This window comes from Ambystoma mexicanum, chromosome 6p, assembly GCF_040938575.1.
Source record: "Ambystoma mexicanum isolate Mex_15411 chromosome 6p, UKY_AmexF1_1, whole genome shotgun sequence".
In the NCBI taxonomy this organism is placed as follows: domain Eukaryota; kingdom Metazoa; phylum Chordata; class Amphibia; order Caudata; family Ambystomatidae; genus Ambystoma; species Ambystoma mexicanum.
The window spans coordinates 740,876,253-740,894,390 of record NC_090935.1 but is presented as its reverse complement, the minus strand read 5'-3'; the positions used below and the strand labels follow the sequence as shown (position 1 = coordinate 740,894,390).

Here is an 18,138-nt window from a genome sequence, read left to right as displayed (position 1 = left end):
CCCCCTACCCGCACTTTCCCTTTCCCCCCTCCCCTGCACTTGCGCGATCTCAATGTCACCTGGCCTAAAATCGTTGTCTCTGTCTTCTCTCTGTTCCCCCTCCCTTGCCTCATCGCACTTTGAAACACTTGTGCCATATCATATCATATTTGTTTAATTTCTTATAGTGGATTATGATTAAGAACCATGTAGTTTTTGTCATCGTTAAAAAGTTTGAAAACCATCTTCTCGTACTGTTCTCTGTCCGTGACAGAAATCCCCCCTCCTTTATCAGCTGGTTTAATTATCAGGTCACTGTTCATACTGAGCCTTTTCAGAGACATTAGACATTCAGAGTTCTGCAAGAAAGGGAGGAGAGATCATTGAGCACACTTTTCTCAAAAGTAATGATTTCACTAGGTAGTGAGTTCTCTTGGGGTGTAGCGGTCAATGTAGGCCGCATGCACGTGCCATTCATATCCATATGATCTTGTTCATCCCTGAAAAAAACGTTGAGTCTTACTTTATGTTTCAATATACTTGGTCATATTTGGTCATACTAACAGGACCCCATGAACACCTCATCATACTAATAAAACACAACTAGCTGAGCACATTCCGGCTAGCTTAGGCGTCTCCTCAGGCCTAACGCATCCAGAACTCCGTCTGTGTGACCACCCTCCAGACTGAACACATCCAACTGATTTCCTCAGCACCACACCTACCGCTATGAAGCAGCTATCATGCAACAACCACCCCAGCTGCACACATATCCGGTGCGCCCACGCACCATACCACATTCTCTCTGTCTACTGACTTGAACTGCGGTTCCCGAGGGCGTTCAACCTACCAGTGCTTTGAGGTCATACCAATGATACATAAGGCGCTATATAAATGCCAAGTAACATAACATAACATCACAATAGTAAACCAGTCAGTAGGGTTGGTGGGAATATAAAGGAAATTCTTCTAAAGAACAGAACGTTCATTTATGGTCAAGTCATGATTGCAAAGATTCAATACTACTTCTTCTATTTGTTGTGCCATTAATGTTGGTAAACCCTCCTGCATGTCTGAAAATGCCTGTCGAGCCCTGGCTGGGGGATTCTGCATATTGAATGTCTCTGTGCCCGCCTCTCTGATTCCCTGTGCCTTAAAAAAAAGTAATTAATTTATGTGGGGCTCCTCTTTTGTTTAGGGTGTCCTCTGGGACAGAGTCGCTGGTGGATGTGTCAGAAAACGTAAACCATTTCCATCTTTGATAGTTGTGTCCTTTGTTGGTCGTATAACGTGTCTCTGTTCCAGTTACGATTTTCCAAGTAGTTATCCGATAGATAAGGGTAGATGATTTCAGCATTGAAATCACAGATATGTTTTTCCAGTTTTTAGTTTATTTTCTGATGGTGGACGCTCTAAAATCCTCAAATTCATTATTGATGTCTGCTCATTTTTCACATGCATTCCTAATGACTGAATTATCCAAGATTTTCTTCTCAGATTCATCTGGCACTTGTTGAATTTTAAGATTTGTGCGTTGGGCAGTTGTGATGGTTAAAACCATCAGATCTCAGCTAGTCTTGGTCTATCTGAAACAAACATGGTTTGTTACGAACCACTTAGCAATTGGGGATTATATGACTTTCAGGTATTCTATTAGGAAATGTCCATGGAGTTCAGTTCGAAAACACTTATTTTTGCTTTTAAGAAAGTCATCCCCAGAGAGTTGTGAAGTGATATTTTGGTTGCCAACAGTCGGATAAAAAATTGATGGACCCCTAATGATTTACGATATCTGTTCACATTGTAGCTCAGTGTGGAATGTTCTACCATTGCTGAAAGAAAGCTTTGAAAAGTACTGATGGTAGAGAAGTGTAACAAGAGCCAATAGTTCTCAAATAAATGGAAAGCGTAAGGCGTGGTGAAAAAGAAGAAGCTATTTTAACAAGGTTAGGTTATAACGAATGCATTGAACCACTTCACTGTACTATAGGGGAAGACCAGGGAAGTAGAAAGACTGTGATGTAAAGCAGTCATGTTTCCATATGATCTGTCTACCTAGACAGACTATAACAATACTGGCCAAATGTTGTGTGTGCATCAAGATTTAATGGGAAAACCTGGTACATGATGAGAGTGTCTGAGTAAAGGACAGCAATATCTGGAAAATGGCATGAGTATTCATGCATATGATGGTACTAGCTACCTAACTGGATGAGTTCCTTGTCATATAATGTTAAGTTCTGGCAAATAGTTGCATCCCCGATGGATATCTCATGTGCAACTTGCTGGCTGTGGAAATGGCACAATACCATGCAACACGTTTGAAACCATGGAGGCACCAACTAGGCTCTTCTTCATTCTGAGGGCAATAAATCGAGTACCATCAATACCATTGAGTCTTCCTTCAAAATTGAAACTATAGTATTATATTACTTTAAGTAAAAGTTCTTTTTTATATATTTTTAAGTTACTACAGAGTGAAACAGAAATTATACGTATCAATCAATTGTACAATGTAAGAATAGCATTAACTAACCATATGTAACATTCTACTGTAAATATTACTTATTACTTTTCTTTCTTTTAAAAAAAGTTGTAAAAGTTTGTTGATCGAACTAAATAAAAAACAACTGTTTGAAAAAAGAAAATCGAGTACCATCAGTGGGTAATAATACCACTGATAAATACAAAGCTTAGAAGTGGTACATCTACATGAAGCTCTATACAAATCCCCCAATTATGATCATCTGTTGCATGTACAATACCAACTTATTGAAATGTCTAGTAAATTGTGCTAGTTGCTGTTGTCCAATGGAAAAAGCTGGCACATTTTTGTGATTACCTGGCAATGATGTGACTTCCTTAATGTATGAGGGAAATACCTGTAATAGGTTTAATGTTAACATATCCTGGAAAAGCCTATAAAATGATGTTAACTTCAACATGCAATGTTAGCGCTAAGCAAATCGTGAAGGTACATGGACATGTAATGTCACCTACAGTAGCAAAATAGAACACCTTTACAAATGATAGATTGCTAATCAATGTGCTACATTTCTTCAAGCTGCTTTTACTTCTGTATGATATTTCTTTGATTTATCTGTTTGTTACTCTCTGATGAATTGTTCACTATGTGTGTAAAGTTTGATTGAACTAAATCACACAATAAATAAAAAATAAAGTAGCAAGAAAGAACACCTTTACACTTTACACATCTCAAAAATATTGGCTTTGTTGTTGTTGCTACAGTAATTGTTTAATACCTTTGCACATACATGGTTTAACAGTAAATAAAATACACACACACTCACACATATTCAAACAATGGAAGTAATCTCCTTAAATGCAATCCCCTCAGCCTTCAAACCTTCAATTTGCCCAAATTCTGACTCATTTGCTAAAACGTTTAAGGGCACCAACAAACAATGTGGGCAAACATTGCTTTTTTCCATACTTATTCAAACTGTTTTAGCCTCCCAGGAATGAGCACAGCTTGGTAAGGTGACTCCACGTTGCCTCACCACCTGTTTCCAGTCCTGGGATTTCCCTTAAAAGATCAATGCATTCTGGCAATTGTAGTCTTTTGTTTCAACTGTATTAACAGCCAGAAAACAATAATTTCCAAAAGGAACGCCAGTGGTGTTCAGACGACATGGAGTTACTAATTGCATTGCCCTAAAACACACCATAAATAAAAAAAATAGCACACTTATCTGCTAAAATACCATAAATGAATGCCGATTTCTCCCCTTCTTATTTTACGTTTTCCTTTGGTCATTTACTTGTATCCCCCCACTCCTGCCCCCACTGGGTCCTTTTGATTAAGCAAAAACAAAAAAACAACCTTTTCAGTCCAACATGAACGACCAACATTTATGAATGTTTAGTTTCACAAAGAGATGCTAATTTAGGCGGTGGGCATGTTCTTAAAAAACCTCTGAGCAGAGATTTGGTTATGTCAAGGGAGGAAGATGGATATGGCAGGATTTTGTTCCCTTCCTCTGTCGGTGCCCAATGTCTGGGCAGTGCTGTTAAAATGTTAAGGGAGCCAACACTACCAGTAGGGAGATTAACAGGCCGCCTGCTGTTCCTCTCATCCCAACTGTGCCCTGGGCCGTCACCTAGCTTGCCCACCCCTAGAAAAGGGGCTGCGTGACATTCTCTTTACAAATTGACTTTTCACCCATTTTAAGGCAATAAAGTTGTGTCCTGGCTGTGCCAGAACATAAACTCCGGTAAATGTCTTTCTTAAAATCTGGATATGAACAGCCATCTGCCCAGGGTAGAATCAATGAACTGGACCGGGATTCTTTATGCAAGGTAGTTGAGCTCTCTTTCCTCTGCTGCCTCGACCCCCCCCCACCAACTTTCTGAGCTGCAGGAGGGGCCGTGATCTGGAGGGAGTTGGTGGCAGAAGTAGCACTGTTGTCAGGTGGAAAAATGAGCACTGGTCTCAGACTGTTGAATCCAGCTGTCACCTGCTAGCCGTGTGTTGTGCATTCCAATTAGCTAATTGCAAGCAGGCTTTGGCAGCAGACTTTGGACCTCATTCTGAGATTGGAGGCAGCCATGGCGCTATTAGCGCCATGGCTGCCTCAAATACCGGGTCCGATGTGGCTGAATGGGGATTTACCAGGTCATTTGTCCCTGGAAGACCCGGTAAATCCCCATTCAACCAACCATTCCCCATTCCCATAGGGCTCAATGGGAATGGGGAAGGCGCTAATTACGGGCCCGCAAATAGCAGGCTCGTAATTAGCGCCCTGGTCCCTTAGCAGGACCCGTAAAGGACGTGTTGTCAAACCACAACTCCTTTACGGTTCCCGCTAAGGGACCTCGGAATTGGGCAGTAAGGGTTTACTGGCACCGGTCTCCTTACCGATGCCCGGTATCCCTTACTGCCCAAGTCGGAATGAGGCCCCATGTCCCTAACCAGTGGTTGAACTGTACGAAAAGAAGTAGTGGAACTATGTCTCAGCCATGCTGGGCTGCACCCACTCCCCACAAACCCCATCACCACGCCCCCTCCCACACACAATACAAACCCCTAAACGCATGCTACCTGCTATTTAAGGGAACATTTAGTGCAGTGCAATCATTCCGGGACGGTTTCTTTTAAAATAAAAGTATAGGAACAGTAAAACTTAATTTAAAAAAGTAGAGGAGCACTGCACTCAACCACTCCCGCTCACTTCGACCACTGTCCCTAACTGCATGTTAAGCAGAAACACTTTACAGAACTCTCTGCACCTGTTCATACTGGACTGAGCTACTGAACGCATATAGAAAAACACAGCAGGCCGTCACCATTAACCCTGGTTAGAGAAGGGGAACGATCACAGATTGACACTATGGCCGTTTATCTTGTATAGATTATTTAAACAGGCGATTAATGCCTTTGGTATTTCGTCATCTATGTCAAAATCATGTTTAATCTTGGTTTCACAAGGATGGTCCTAAAGAAGATCCTAGAAATTGCAGGTGATTGGCTCTGAGTAAAATCTCAGACTAAAGTATTTGCTTCTGCTATGCTGAACGGTTTGACATCCTGGATAGATGAAAATAATCTACTTTCACTGATGCAAATAGACCTTACTAAAGGTCTATCCGTGGTGTATAATGGATCTGTGTCACATTTATTGAGTCGTCGTGCTTAGAGGTCTCAAACTCCCCCCCTCTATGTGGCCTTTCTAGACAACTCGGCAGCTTTTGACAGAGTAGATCATGGAAGGCTATGTAAGAAACTGGAGGGTTGGAGAATTGACTCGGGCTTCCTTAACACACTGATTACCAATAAACCCCCCTGTGTGTTAGATTGAACAGCAGGTGAAGCATTACTAGATCAGTGAGACAAGGTCTCAAACATGGATATGTCTTGGCTCCTCAGCTGTTCAATTTATACACGGCGGCCGCTGTAAATTGGCAAAATGCATATTGGTTTGTCGTTTTATGCTGATGACACCATATTAGTACACCACACGTAAGTAGGTGGTGAAAGAGAATGCTACGAATAAATAACTTGAATTGAACTATTCCAAATCCAAGAGTATGTGTTTTTCTTCTAGGAACATGAAGAACACTGTGTCAGGAACCTAGATGGCAGACTTTTGGAAGTGTAACTGCAATCATGTATCTGGGATTATTAATTGTAAGTGAGAAAGATTTTAAATGAATGAAAGGAATTTTTTGCAATGTTGAACCTATTATGCGAGCATTGAGAGGATTTGATAATGAGTTTGGGATTTCTCACTTTCTGCCCTGGTGTTTGCATACAAGCAAAAGATAACACCTCATATTGTATTCGATGCAGAATGGAGGTTTGATGTATCTCTGGGTTACTATGATGTATCAGAAGGCAATTTGTGGAGGCCAGCACTGAGACTTTGCTTGTGTGCTCCGATCCAATATATGAGATCTGGTTTCTTTAGCATATTTAAGAAAGCCCCTGATATGGGCAATTTTACAAAAATGTGTGAATTTGCTGGCAGACATATTTTTGGATGATATTCCATGGAAAGTTGACTGGAGCTTGGTAAATTAAGAAAGCAAATGAAAATAAAGGCCACAACCTGTTACTGGCAAAGGAATTCACTTTACTTGCAGGGTAGCTGTCTATATAGGCACTGTTTAGAGCCTTTCCCTGGTTACAGACAAACTCAACATTATGTCAGACCATTTCTGGATAAAAACATGAGATGATTATTTATGCTTTTTAGATTGAACTTGTAAGGAACACAAGAAGTGCTAATTCATAGAAGTAAAAATAAGAGTACATCGATGAAATGTCATATATGATTGGAGGAAAACATTTTTGAAACTTTGATGCACTTAATAATTGTATTGGGTTAGTAAATCTTGAATATTGTTCTTTACGGACATTTGTAGATTATTCAGTGACGTTTCAAAACAGAACATTTCTGGATTCTTTTTCCGAATGTCTATCAGTTATCGTTAACTGTATCTTTGAGGAATTTCTTCAAAGAGATTGAGACTATGGTCCTCATTATGAGGTTGGTGGTAGTCATGGTGCTATTTGCGCCCTGACTACCACCAATAACGGTACCGTGTCCGGTTTGGTGAGATGGGGACTTACCGGTCCAGTCCAACCTTGGCGGGACCGGTATGTCCCCATTCACCAAACCATTCCCCATTCCCATTTGAGCGCCATAGGGCTGAATGGGAATGGGGAAGGCGCTAATAATAGTACCGCAAATTGCGGTACCGTTATTGGCTCTCATTTCCCTTAACGGGTCCCGTCCATAACGCCTGGTCAGACCAGGCGTTAAAGGAGGGACCCGCTAAGGGGACTCGTAGTAGGGCGGTAAGGAATTACCGCCCTACTCGTAATGAGGCCCTATGATTTTTAAATATGCTAATTATTGGTTTTAATTATGCCACCCATGTATGTTTTAAACTGTAATACCCTTCCTTACTCTGGGGAGTTCCCGGGCATGCATAATACAAAATAGGAAGTAGGCTCAGGACCACACCCAAAAATAATTCACAAATGTGCAAAGCCACTTACAGAACCTCCAGAGCTAGACCTAAGCAACTGGTACATAGGGACACCTTTTTTCGTGACAGATGCTGATAGGTGCTCCACAGTGGGCTAACACTATGTCGTGGTGTACCCCCAATTTCTTCTTCATATTATTATTATTATTATTGTATTTATTGAGCGTGGACCTAGCTTTGAGAAGCAACAGAGCGCATTACAATACAGCTATGCAACCGAGCGAATTACAGAGGTATACAACATTACAGATGCATAACAGAGCGCTTTTCAGAGGTAATAACTGAACAGATATACAACAGGGGGTAGGATGATAGGGGCACATAGGAGATGTACAGTTGTACAGGATGGCGGGGAGCAGACGGGCAGAAGACGTCTAGCGAGTAAGGTGGCACCGGGTGATCTGATGGCCTAGGTGCTGAGGAGGAGAGGCTCCTTGAAGAGGTGGGTCTTGAGTATTTTTCTGAACTGTAAGAACGTAGGGGTGAGTCTGATGCTGATGCAGTTCTTTTTTTAATATATATTTACATATCGTTTTTTTTAATGGCTTTTTGAGTTTTTTTATAACATTTTTAAATTCCATTTTTAACATTTTAATTTGCAATTACTTTTTAAATGTAATATTTTATTTGATTGTTAATTGTTTTTAGAAAGGTCGTTTTATTACTCTAAGACATGCAATTTATCGTCTATGCCCCAACCCATCAGGGCACAGTATGTGGGCCAAATCTAATTGGGAAGTCACCACTGCTATAAACAGCTACTGTGCGTTCTGGCATGACCAAGCAGTCACAACTGGTCTGAACAACTGCTGTGCCAACAGGCATGCCCTGGCAGGTCGCGAAACCAGTCAGCAGCCTGCACTTGGGACATGTGCCTGCTATGTGTGGGAGGTGATGCGTGGTCTTCCCCATGCATGCGTTTATTTCTAAACTGATCAAACATGTCCGCTGATCACTTCAAAATAACTTGTAAAAGAACAGAGATCCCAGAATAAATTGACAGTGAATGCTTGCCATCAACTGCAAAGCTCATTAGTGATTGTGAAGGATGCTTATGGCAGGGTGATAAGTGTTGTTAAACAATACCAACCGTTGACCACTCATAATTCCAGTTACATTTGTTTTTGGGTCAAGGACGTCTTTAACCAGCAAAGAGGCTGTTTCTAAATGCTGTGGATCAGGATTTTCAGTGGGAGGTCCTCCAAGCACGATTCTACATGGATTTTGTGAAAGAGGATGAGACCAATAGCAGCATCCGCGGGGGTACGGACGGGCTAGAAGAAATGATCATGCAGTGATTTCGATTGGAGGATGATAGTGGACACCCTGGACAATGAAGGCGGCAACCCACTGTTGGAAGGGCAAGTATGCATCATGAGGTTATGAATGGATGAACTAATGCTGTACTGTTTTGAATCATCATCAAATAATGTAGACACCTCCCTAAAAACAACATACGTAGATTATCTAGCCAATTACAATTAATTATTAAGGACATCAATATTTCAAATCTAAATTGTAAAAGTTAGCAGTGTGTTGGTTTCTTATTTATTCTTCAAGGAAATATTTACAAAGCGGTGCAAACAGAACACAATATTGTGTCTCTGACAGCTGTGAGCCTCTATTTTCAGTACTGCTCAAAACACACCGAACACACCTATGTTCAAAGTCAGGACGTGTACAAGGATGCTCCATTTTATATTACAATGTTATTGGATTGATCATCCTGCCCCACAAATAACCTTTCTTTCACTGTCAGCCTGCTTCCCTTCAACTTCCCGCAGCTGCCGCACCCCCTTTGAGCCAAGGGATGGGGCACCCAGCTTCGTGGGTGTACTTTGAGGAATCCACAGTCCACCTTCCTGCCTCTCATTCCTTCATGAAGAACACCCTACTAGACTGCAGCATCATCCTGCAACTGATGTTAAGAAGCGCCCTCATCACCAGGTGAGTGGTAACCAGTGGGGGCGAGGGGGGTGGGATTTCACTTTAGCCTCTGGCTGTCTGGACTGTGTGAAAGGAATGTGAGGCTTGTGAAAGACACGGGGGTAGATCTCTAGGGGAAACAAGCAGGGATTCTGGTGCCTTTCCAAATCCTCTGATGAACACCTGACAAGACTAGACTATTTCGCTGTCCAAATGGGTGATACCCAGATGATCAAATGTCCCAGCTGGTTACTGAGAAAAGCACTAGGGTAAATTAGAGTGAGGTTTGAGGTGGCCCTCAGCCTGGCAACCAACATATTAAAGAATGTAAAATGGATGCCTGGTATCCTCATATTTCCAATAGGCCTTTGAGAGACAAGAATTATTAGTTCTTGGCTCCCATAGCATGCAGTTTATGAGTGGATTATCAGGACTACCGCCTAACCTCATCTCCCAAATCACAGACCGTTTTTTCATAGAGAGGTTAATGTGTCTTTGAAAGAGAGATAGACAGACAGACAGACTGACAGACAGATAGATATATAGATAGATAGATAGATAGATAGATAGATAGATAGATAGATAGATAGGTGTGTTATGCAAGAACAGTTTACTCTATATTACAATTTGCAGAAGATAAAACAAGTTGAAAAAGTAATGGAAGAAAATGTGACTGTCGGAGGAGATTTCTTTTCAAGGTGTAATGGCTGCTGTGGTAAAGGAGTGCTTGAAACGTGATAATTACGATTGTTACAGCCACCGTTACCAGTACTAGCAACAAGATGCTGCGCACATATGTCTCAATGACTCGTACATACTGCACACTATTAAACAAATATGTCACAGGTTCCACCCCGGTAGAGCCTTTAAGAAGCTGAATGTTTTTTATAGCATACTTGGCTGCCTGGAATTGACAGTGGCAATATGAGAAGGGGAAATCGGATCTATCTGCAAGTGTTAAGAGTGCAAGGAGGACACCTGGTTGTCTTTTCTTGGCAGGCCTACTCCCATCTCCCCCCTGCTTAACTCATCTCTTATATAACCTGCCACCATACACTACACAGAAATCTCCCAATACAGCCACCACATTCCTGGTCGTTAGCACATGAATACTAATCTCGCTAAATCTCAGGTCTCCCTTTCAGCTCTTTCACACTCCCCCACATCAGCAGCTAAGAGACCCAAAGTACTGTAGTCTATCAGATCTTGGGCTTTCCCCTTCAGATAACATCTCTCAGATGTTTCTGCCAAACCCATACAAAGCATATAGGCGCTCAGGACACACATACGTCTGATCTGCACCATCAACACTATAGGTTTCCCATCACCTTCTATCACACTAATGACACCCACCCCTTCTTTTATCACAGAGCCATGTGCAGAGAAGCCACCATAAATGGCTGAAGGGCTCCATATAAGACCCTTTACATTACATTTCAATTTGTAGGGGAGCAGTTAAACGTTGAGACAGCGATGCAAAAATGTGACTGTGGAAGGAGATGCCGGTTCAAGGCCTAAAGGCTACTTTGGTAAAGGAGTGCTTGAAACGTGATCATCACACAGGTTGTTATGGCCATCTTTACCAGTGCCCGCAGCAAAATGCCGAGGTATGTCTCAATGACTCATACATGCCGCACACTATTCACATGTATTGTTTAGATGTTAGACCCCAATGCAGTCTTTAAGTCGCTGTATATACTTTTATAGTAGTACACCCTGCTATAGTTAAGACTTTGAGAGAGATATAGTGTACCAGCGATCCATGCTGCAGCTGTTTCAGACATTGACTTAGCCATATATCTAAAACATGTTTATAAACTTTTAAAAAAAAATGTATTAACTGTACTTTATTCAATAAAACATTTTCTAACGAAAATGTCAATCTAGAAACAGTAGAAATAACAACATAAAGGCACAAACACTCACTCTAAGCCACTAAAAATTCAACCATGAAACTTCAAGTATAAACACTCACTCCATACCAATACAATACAATACCAATACAATAGCCAAAGTTAACCCTCCCTTCAACTATGTAATGTAATGCAATAGAGCGTGAAAGGTGCTACAGGCCAAAGGCATTTAAGCATGCGACTGAAACACCCTAGAATAGAAGCCGTCAAAGCGAATAGAACAAGACAGTTTTTAATCTGTTTCTGAAGATCGTCAAGTTTCTAATTCAGCAGATTTCCTCAGGGAGCAAATTCCAAAGTTTGTCCACTATAACTGTACAGGAACAGCCAATGCTTTGGAGAATCTAAACCGATTTATGATCGTAGTGTATCATGAAACAGATCTCAAGGGCCTCAGAGAAGAATACAATTTCCAGCGATTCTGGATGGAGTGAGGGGTAGATCCATAGAGGCTTTATGTGCCATGGTTACATTCAACCCTTACGTAAACACAGGAGATACAGGAGCATATCTAGGGGTATTCATAACCATATGTGCAGTAGTGTTCTGGATTACCTGCAGCCACTGCAAAGTACATTTTGTGGAGCCGACATAAAGGGCTTTGCAGTAGTCCAAATGAGCACAAACGCCTGAGCTATATTTGCAGAATATGTATCCGAAAAACATCAGTCGGAAAAGTGATGTACTAATAACTTTATTTTTGAGCGTTTAAAGACAGAGGAATCTAGGATTATACCATGTGGCCTGCTCATGCAAAGTGCGGGTAGGTGCGGGTAGGTGTGCAGAGGTTTTGGGCAACAAAGCTACAAGCATTATCTCTGTTTTGACTTCATCCAAAGTGAGCCAGTTCTCTGCAATTCAATGTTCAATGAAGCTGAAGATGTGCTGTATATGAACAGTATTGGACACCGGATCCTGACCCAGCTGAAGCACAATCTGAGTATCAGTGGTCTGATTATGAAACACTGCACCATGACCTAAAAGTGAGTCATGGTTAGGTTTCAATTAGATGTTGAAGAGAGCAAGGGAGATGCATGACCCTTGTGGGACGCCACAAACCACTGTCTCTGTTTGAGAGTCATGATCATTAATTTTAACTGGAGATGTTCTATTTCAGAGAAGTGAGTGAATCCAGTTTGCAGACTTATCAGACACCTCAGCGACCTCCTTGACATAACTTATTTTTAAAGTATTTTCTTTTTCTATTTTATTTCATTGTTTTTTTTGTAGGGAGTATGGTGTATAGCGTTTGAGTGTATGTCATAAGTGCATGGCATAGGATTATATTAGCATACGGCGTATGAGTGTAATGCCCTATATGTATGTTAAATTAATGTATTGTGCATGTTTTATGACTGAAGGGATTAGGATCCATTAATGTACGGCACATGTCATGAGTCCTTAAGGCATATGTGTTTAGGTCATGTGTGTGGCATATAAGAGTTTGACGTATGACTGTATGGTGTATGGTATATGAGTGTATGTGTATGTTAGGGAGAATTCTCATTCTATGGCTAATTTCCCCTACCTATAGAGTCCCCCAGCAGCTTTGCTGGATTTGAAGGGTTTGTTTTCTTTTCCTGCTAAGAGTGTGACTCTTTATCCCACTCTTAGGCATACTTGCTATGTGTGTTCTAGGCTATTTTTTTGTGTTTAATGTCTATGGGCTTTATCTCACCCCCATAGGAACTCATCTTGTTTCCCAGGGCATGTGAAGTCCCCAGTGACGTTACTAGTCAATCTCTGTGAGCAAAACCAGTACAACCCATCTTACTATGAAGGTACTGAAAAGGGTTAATAGGTTTTCCCTTATGTTCATGTTTGAGTAAAGTCCCTCTCTCAAAAGTTTCTGGCTGGTGGCAGTGGTTACGGCCGAAAATATTCGACCGTGAATATTTCCCTATGGGATTTTCCAATTGTCCGAGGCTACCACTTTTTCTGGCAGCCTCTAACATACCGCCGGTTTATTTTTATATGAACTTTACTGTGGTAGGTTTTATTTGCCAAACTTTGATATAAATTCTTTCTTGTGTCTTTCTCTAAACTCCTAACCCAGGTCGGGGATTCTTTGTTCGTCCTTTTAGCGGGCTTCTGCCAAGAAGCCCTACTTTCGGCACCACTGAGCCTGGGCTGGATCCATTGTGACTCTAAGAGTGTGACTCTTTTCCCACTCTTAGGCATACTTGCTATGTGTGTTCTAGGCTAGGGGGAGTAGGACCCCTGGACAGGGTTGCCTCAGCAAGCCATGTTGCACTCTGCCCTGATAGGCTGGAGGGTCTCCCGCCAGGATGACCACTCCACTGTGTGAGTGACAGCTAGGCTGTATGAATGGGGATCTTTTTGCATAAAAGCAGGTTCCTGAGGACTGGAAGAGCAAGACGTTGCCACTGGAACTAAGAGGCCGAAGAGGAGAGAAGCCAAAGACATCTGCAATAACTGAACTACCGGTGAAGCCCTGCTGCAGCGTCTCACCACTTTTCTCCACACGACGAGAGAAGATCTTCATCTGCAAGAGCCTTCTTCCCTTGAGCTGGTGGGGCCAACCAGTTTGCCAATCGCCTTCCTGGACCTGCCTTGGTCGAATCGCCAGTACCTTGTACCCGTCGCCCTGGACTGCGATTTAAAGGTGCGTACCTTTTATTTCATTTGGCAACACCGTGGCTGGTTTCATCCCTGGGTAGTGCAGTGACTCAAACCTTCCTCCATGACGAGAGCCTCTCTTCCTCTGCTGGATCTTCCGAACTGCAGGAACTACCAGGAACAACTGCCACCGCAGGATCCTCTTCTTCATTTTAAGGCACTTTGTTTCGTCAGGCCGCCCTTTTCGCATAGTAGTGCTAAAGGTGTTTTAAATCCTTTACCTACCTGTTGGGTTGGCCACCCCTATCCGCTAACATTGTCTTTCACTTTCTGCATCCACCTTTTCAAACCGTTTTAACAAAGACTTGACTGCAGCTACAAGAACATTTTTGCTCCTGGGCCCTTTGCCCTGTACCACTGACTCTGGCACAGGCCTATTGACTCTGGCTGAATTTGTTAGAACTGCCTTCTCTAGATTGCTTCTCAACTAGAACTGTGTTGGTGCACCTAAATTCTTATAACCACCTTTTCCTTCCCACTTTTTAAACTTGTGAAGTGCCATTTTGTTCGGTTTTCATTTAAGTATTATACATGCTAAAGTACTGCCTTGCCTAAACCTGTTCACAAACTTATGGGAAGTGTTGCTAGGGTGTCTAAGAAGATATTCCTGTATAACTTGTGTTTTCCCTCCCTTGTGAGAGATTGCTAGAGTGCCATTTGTGTTTGGTTTTCACTGTGCTGTTTTGCTCAGTTTTCACTATTGCTCAAACTTGTCTACAATTTAACTAGGGAGTTGTGTATACTTTTCCTGACTGGTTTGAAACTTGCTTTTATAGCTGTGATTAATGTGTTAACTTAGAAGTGTGTAAAATAAATATATATATTCTTTTTAATACAAAGCTTTGGTCAGTGTTTCCTTGTGCCATAGTATTATAGCCCTAATGTGTAAACCCTGAATACTGCTCATCTCCTTCTTGAGATAAGGCTGACTGCTTAGCCACAGCTACCAACTAAATCTTTGGGGTACAGACTGATACCAAAGGGGATTTATGGCTCCTACCTGTAGTCTTAATCTTCTGTAGTGCTCCCTAAGTGAACTGCACATGATTCTGCCTAACAGTGTATGAGTGACACATGAGTGTTTGGTGTCTGAGCATCTGGCATATGAGTACATAGCATATGAGTAGCAGGTTTATGGTGTATGGGCATATGGTGTTTGAGTGTATGGCTTATGAGTGTGTGACATGTGAGTGTATGTTGTGCATGTATGAGTGTATGGCTTGTGAGTATATGATGTGTGCATTTATGTCGTACGGTTTTATGCTTTATGAACATATGTCATAGGAGTCTGTGATGTAAGAGTTTATGTAGAATGAGCGTATGACATACATCTATAGCATATGGTATATATGCTTGTGGGGTATGAGTGTTTGGTAGTGAGCATCTGGCACATGAGTGTCTGGCATATCAGTGTCAGGTGTATTGGGTATTTGTAAATGGCATATTAGTGTATGTCGTGACAGTATATGTTGTGTACATGTATGTCATGTGAGTGTGTGCAGTAAATGTGTATTGTGTACTTTATGGTGTAAGTGTGCATGGTGTAAGAGTGTGTGGTGTAAGAGTGTGACATGGAGTAAAAAGTATGGCCTGCAAGGACCTGACATAAGAGCATGTGGTGTACAAGTATATGGTGAGTGTCTGTGGCATAAGAGCATGTGCTGTAAGAGTGTGTGCCTTAAGCGTTCCTCGCAGAAGAAGATGTGGTGTAACAACATGTGGCATGAGAGCATGTGGCATAATAGTGGGTGGCATAAGAGTGTCTGTTATAAGTGTGTGTGTGGCATAAGAGTGTGTGGTGTAAGGTGGACAAGGGTTTGACATGGAAGTGACTTGCATGCGAATGTATGGCATGTAGAGCATGAGTGATTGATGTAAAGTCATATCAAACGCACATGTTCTCTTCGCCTCCTATAGATATGAAAACTCACATGTATGTGACATTTGACTTTGATTTGAGTTGTTATACGTATATGAGACGTATAACAGTTTTGCATTTTGTACATCTATGCATTTTACATCTCCTATATGACTAATATGTATTGAAAACTGGAACCAAAATCAATCATGATTTTGATGTAAGTTTTCATATGTTTCGTAATGTATATTTACGAAATATACATTTCCTAAACGTACATGTGCAGTTTGGATAGAAGATGTACATTCATTCTGCATGTTTTATAAGCCTCTATGTGAATGAAAACTCACATTAAAGTAAAGTCTGAATTTGATGTGAGTTTTTTTTAAAACATCTCTTTATTGATTTTACAACAAGTTAAACATTGCCCCCCTCCTCCCCCATCCCTTCCCCCCACTTGGCAGCGTACAGTCTCTGTTTTCGATTTGATTGACCCCTCCAGGTGCCGCTAGTTCAGGTCCAGGAGTTGCAGTCTTTGAGGGAACCATTGGGCTCTAAAGTCTCCTTTCAGGAAGGCCAGTGATTCCCCCCCATTCCGATGCAAATTTCCGCAAATTGTTATTCATTGCGTATGTGGCCCATTCTACGGCTACCAGTTCCCATACTTTTCTGAGCCACTCATGTTCTGTCGGGACCATTGGACCCTTCCATTTCTATGCTATGAGGTTCATTGCCGCTAAAGTTATTATTACCCTTGCCTTTTCTCTCTCCCCACTTCCCCCCTCTTTCCCCATTGCCTTCAGTCCCAGCAGGACTTGTTTGGGGTCCCTTTCTGCCCCCTCGCTGAATGCCTGAGCCTGGAGAACCTTCTTCCAGAACGGCCTGATTTTGGGACATTCCCACCAAATGTGTGCTGTGGTTCCCTCCTCCCCGCACCTGCATTCCTTGGACACCTCCGGGTATATGCTACGTAGCCGTGCCCGGGTGTAGTGCCTCCCGAATAGGCATTTGTACCCTTCTTCCTGGAGCTGTGCTGCCCTTGCCACCCTCAGTATTTTCCTCTAAAGCCTTTCCCATTCTTCGCTAGTAACCGCTTTGCCCAGCATCTGCTCCCATCGGGCCATGTACGGCCAATTCTGCTGGGGGAAACCCCATCCAGTAGTCTGTATAGACCAGATATAAGTCCCTTTAATCTGTCACTTGGCAACAGGAATGTCTTGAATGGGGTGAGCTGGTGGGTGGCCGCTTTTCTAATAACCCTGTTCATGACCCAATGTCTTATTTGGAACTACCTAACTCTCCCCCACCCTCTCCCTCTTCCTTCAACTGTCAAAGGCCCCCCACTCCAGTCCTGCGATATAGTCCTTGTTGTTCAAAATCAGAGCGAACAGTGATGGGAAGGTCCTGATCCCACGTATCCGCTAGCGCTTTTCTAATGGCGCTCCTATATAAGTGTTTTGGCCTAAGGTGGCGCAGGAGCCACAAGACCTCCCCCAGATTGTGTTGTGCCACAGCCCTATCCATCTGCGTCCATTGTTTCCCGTCATTCTGTGAGAACCATTCCCGTATCAACTGCAATTTCACTGCCTCGTAATATTACTGAAAGCTTGTAGCACTATCCCACCCATCATCTTTGGTGCCATTAGGAGGCAGCGGCTAATACGAGGATTATTCCCCTCCAAGAAAAAATCTCTAGTTGTCTTCCCTAGTTCCCTGAAGAAGTCCTGAGGTATTATCAGTGGGATCGCTTGAAACAGGTATAGCAGTCGTGGGAGCGTGACCATTTTCACTGCTGCCATCCTGCCCATCCACGAATCTCTACAGTTCCTCCATTTCAGGTAGTCATTCCTAATTGCACTTAGTGTGGGAGCGTAGTTGGCTGCACACCACCCTGATAGGGATGGGGGATTTTAACCCCCAGGTATTTAATCCCCCAAGTCGCCACAGAAATGGCGATATTAATTTCAACTCTCTGGCTTTCCCAGTGTTAAGTTCAGCATTTCAGATTTTTTCCCAAGTTGATCTTCAAGCCCCACACCTCCCCGAACACGGGCAGTAGGTTTCTACATGTTTTATCGATTCTTTCGGACTTGTGAGGGAAAGTAACATGCCGTGATGCTATGTTGTGTCCCCGCGAAGGGAATTCCCTGGATCTCCGCCTCCTCCCTTATTGCCTGTAGCAGGGTCTCCGGATATATTGCGTAGAGGAGGGGGGAGAGCGGGCACCCCTGTTTGGTTCCTCTACCCAGACTGACGGGTTGCGACATGGACCTGTTCACTGCCAGGAGAATCGTCAGGTTTTTGTAG

The 18,138-nt window shown here is 42.5% G+C and overlaps 1 long non-coding RNA gene across 1 annotated transcript in view; it reads left to right on the top strand.

Moving 5' to 3' along the window:
• LOC138511752 (uncharacterized) overlaps window positions 1–18,138 on the top strand; it is a 452,837-nt gene that overhangs the window by 224,804 nt on the left and 209,895 nt on the right. The window contains exons 4-6 of the long non-coding RNA XR_011280675.1: window positions 6,045–6,127; window positions 8,629–8,859; window positions 9,254–9,441. This is a non-coding gene — a long non-coding RNA (uncharacterized lncRNA). The remainder of the gene's footprint in view (window positions 1–6,044; window positions 6,128–8,628; window positions 8,860–9,253; window positions 9,442–18,138) is intronic.